Below are 4000 nucleotides of genomic sequence, written 5' to 3' on the forward strand. Positions count from 1 at the left end.
TTAGACTTTATTACTAACTTACCTAAGTTAAAAGATAACCTAGGGAATATATATAATTTAATTCTAGTATTAGTAGATAGGTTTAGTAAGTATATCTACTACCTCTTTATAACTAAAATAATCTTATTTTAGAAAGTAGCTAAACTACTTCTTAAATAAGTATTCTTAAAATAAGAACTTCTAAATACTTTACTATTAGATTATAGCTTAGTATTTACTAGTTAATTCTAGTTAGATATATACTACTACCTTAAAATTAACTATTACCTAAGTATAGTATTCTACTTCTAGACTAATAGTTAGACTAAAAGGCTAAACTAGAAGCTTAAAATATACCTACGTATCTATATAAACTATAAGTAGGATAACTAGGTCCTATTATTACTATATACTAAATATATATATAACTCTAAAGTATACTCTATATATAGAGAATACTTTATTAAGGTAGTATTTAGGTTAAACCTAAAAGGCTTTAATAGAATTCTAAATAAGCACTAGTTAAGGTAACCTTCTAAAGTCTAGAATAAGAATATAAAGGCGCTAGAGCTCTACTAGTAAGTTACTAGGAAACTTACTTAATAGTAAGAAATATAAAAAGAGGTAAAGTAGAGCCTTAAGTATACCTAGAAAGGTATAATAAAATAGTATAATACTAAGTACTCTAAGAAATACTATACTAAAGGTAAGTAGGTACTTCTCTAAGTAAAAAATATTACTACTAGGTAGCCTTTAAAGAAATTTAATACTAGGTACCTTAGGCCCTTTATAATTATAAAGTATATTAGGAAATTAGCTTATAAACTAGTACTACTACTCTCTATAGAGTATATATATCTAGTATTTAATATATTATTACTTAAACTATAGTAAGAACTTCTTACTAAGAAAAGTTTCTAGCTAAAGCCTATATAACTTCTAAAGAATACTCTACCTAAAAATAAGTATAAGGTTAAAGAAATTATAGAATACTATAATACTACTACCTAAAGGTAAAAGTATAAAGTAAAGTAGCTAGGTTAGTTTAATAAGAATACTACCTAAAAACTACTTAAGCATTTTAATTACTATAATAAAATCTTCTAAGACTATCTAGTAAACCTATAAGATATATCTTAGAGTACCTATAGGCTGCCTAGAGGATATAGGTAGAAGGTAGAGGCTCTACTAGATCTAGAAGTTAATAATCTACTAAAGTAGAAATAAGAATATCCTAAAAAGAATATTTAAAAGAAAGAAGAAAAAGAAAGCTAAAGCTATAGTATAGTAATTACCTTTAAAACTAAAATTATAAACTAGTATAAAATAATATAGGCCTTAGTAAAGATAGAAAATTACAATTATTATTTCTTATACTATCTAAAGAAACTAAAATATATATCTACTAAGAAAACTTTTATAGTTACTTATTAAAATACTATAAAGTTAGAACTAATACTACTAGAGTTATACTTAGCTATTAGAGAACTAGAAAAGCTAGTAGTAGGAGCCTTTCTAAAAGTACTACTAGCTACCTTCTAACTAGAAGTATAGAGAGCTACTAAATAAAGATACTTCTAGAGTAATAGTAAAAATAAAATCTTCTTCTTCTTAGTATTAGGAATATTAGTACTGTAGTAGTAGAAGTACTAGTTAATATTCTTAGAAGCGCTATTACGTAAGAAGTAAACCTCTATAGAAGTATAAATAATAATATTATTAGAATAATATAGGCTAGCAGTACTAAGACCTAACTAGAATAGATTAGTAATAGAAAAATACTAGAATAATAGTAGACTAACTTTATATTACTTTAAGTTATACTAAGTAGAAACTTAATAAGCCTAACTAAAAGCTATAGTAGAGAGACTACTATTAGTAATAGTATAGCACTTAGTATAATTATACTTAAGGAAACTCTTATAATAAGCCTTAGTATAAGTATAAGTATTTATCTAGTTAGCTTATATCTAGTTATCTATAAAGAGTATATTAGAGTTAGTAGTAGATATAAAGCTAGTAAACTCCTAAGTCTTATATAAAGTATACTTAAGGTAGTAGTTAAGAATATTAATAGTATAATAGAACTTAGGCAAAATCTATTAGAGTTAGTAATAAATAAGGTATAAATAGAATAGAATAGGAAACTTACCTTAGTATAACTTTTAGTCTTAGTATTAGAATAACTACTATAGATACCTTAACTAGCCTTATATTTATAGTACAGCTTATTACCCTACTATAGCTTAAAAAATAATATAATAGTACTATTAAAAAGGTACTTTTAAGAGGTAGTAGTAAGAAAGTTAATATAGCTTATATACTAGAAGTAAGTAAAAGTAGGCTAAGAGGCTATACTAGTAAAGAGCTAGTAGATTTACTTAAGTAGAGGCATATTACTAATATAAAAAAGCAGAAGTATAGTAAGTTAATAAAAAGAAGGTTATTATAGTAATATTAGAGTTATAAAGTAATATATAGGTATTTTATACCTATCTAGTATATATATACAGGCCCTCTAGGACTACTATAATACTATACTGCTTTACCTTACTTTACATATACTAATAATAGTAAAAAGTTATTATAATATAAATAAATAATAAATACTACCTAAAATACTAGAACTATACCTAGTAGACTACTTATAGAGAGCTAATAGACTCTTATAGAAGAACTATAGTTATAAACTTTATAGAAAGTATAATAGGTACTAATATTAAAGTAAGTACTACCTATACAGAATAAACCTTTAAGAAGGCTACTAGTAATATACCTTATAAGAATAATGCTAGCCTGTAAATAATTATATAAGTTAGTATAAATACTAACTATAATAATAAAGTAAGTAAATAATAAATTATTATAAGTAAACTCTATATTAAGCTCTTACTTTATATAATTATATATTATAAAGCCTCTAGAACAGAGCTAGGAAAGTAACAGAGTCTAATAAACTATCTATATAGTTAATAGGCACTTAATAAGGTAAAACTTATAAATACAAAGTTACTAATAATAATACGCAGTAAGTATAACTATACTTCTAAGAATTATAATCTAAGAATAATAGTAAATAGGACCCTCTATAGAGGCCTAGCAGTTACCTATAATAAACTAAGCTACGCTTACTAAAGTTATAAAGACTTAGTAATAAAAATATAGGCCTAGTATAGTAGGCCTCTAGGCTAGATCTAAGAACTAGCCTAGAAAGAACTTAAATAATTTAGTACTAAATTTCTTCTAAACTATTTTCTCTTTATAGGAGGTTTTTATAGAGTTTAATTAAAGTAACTATATAAATTAAATACCTATTTATTTACTCTAAAAATTCTAGCAGTTTAGAATAAACTATAAGAAGAAGAAAGGCTCTATTATAGGTATTTCTATTTAAGCTTCTGTTAGCCTACCTTTAGTAGACCTCTAGGCTAAGAGTATAAGGCCCTTAGAGCTCTAGTATATAGTACTTATAAATCCCTAAGGCTTATACTCTAAGGATTTATCTAATCTCTTAATAAATACTTATTTATCCTATATCTTAATTACCTATTTATAGTGCCCTTATAGTACTAGGACTAATTTACTAGTACTTTACTCTAGGCCTAGAACTAGGGCAGTAGGTAAGTAGTAAATACTAGTAATAATTAAGATAATAAAAAGAAGAGTTAGTAGAAACTAAATTAGAAAACTAATACTAACTAACTCTAAAACTTAAAGAGCTAAGGCCTAAAAAAAAAAAAGCTCTAATTATAAATCTTTTCTAATTATAGCTAAGGCTAGAGTTAAAAGGGAAATAAACTTATATTAAAGTTACTATAATCCTATAAGGGTTTAATAGGTCTATAATACTTCTCTACGCACTATATAACTTAGGTATAGAGATTAATATTATTAACTAATATATAGTTAAGAAGAGAAATCTCCTTTATAGTCTATTTTATTAGAAGCTAGTAGTAAGCTTTATTAATAGTAACTATTTAAATATTCTTAAACTATATAAACTTATACTCTTATATAGTAA

This window comes from Dothidotthia symphoricarpi (assembly GCF_010015815.1).
Source record: "Dothidotthia symphoricarpi CBS 119687 unplaced genomic scaffold P153scaffold_3, whole genome shotgun sequence".
Taxonomy (NCBI): domain Eukaryota; kingdom Fungi; phylum Ascomycota; class Dothideomycetes; order Pleosporales; family Dothidotthiaceae; genus Dothidotthia; species Dothidotthia symphoricarpi.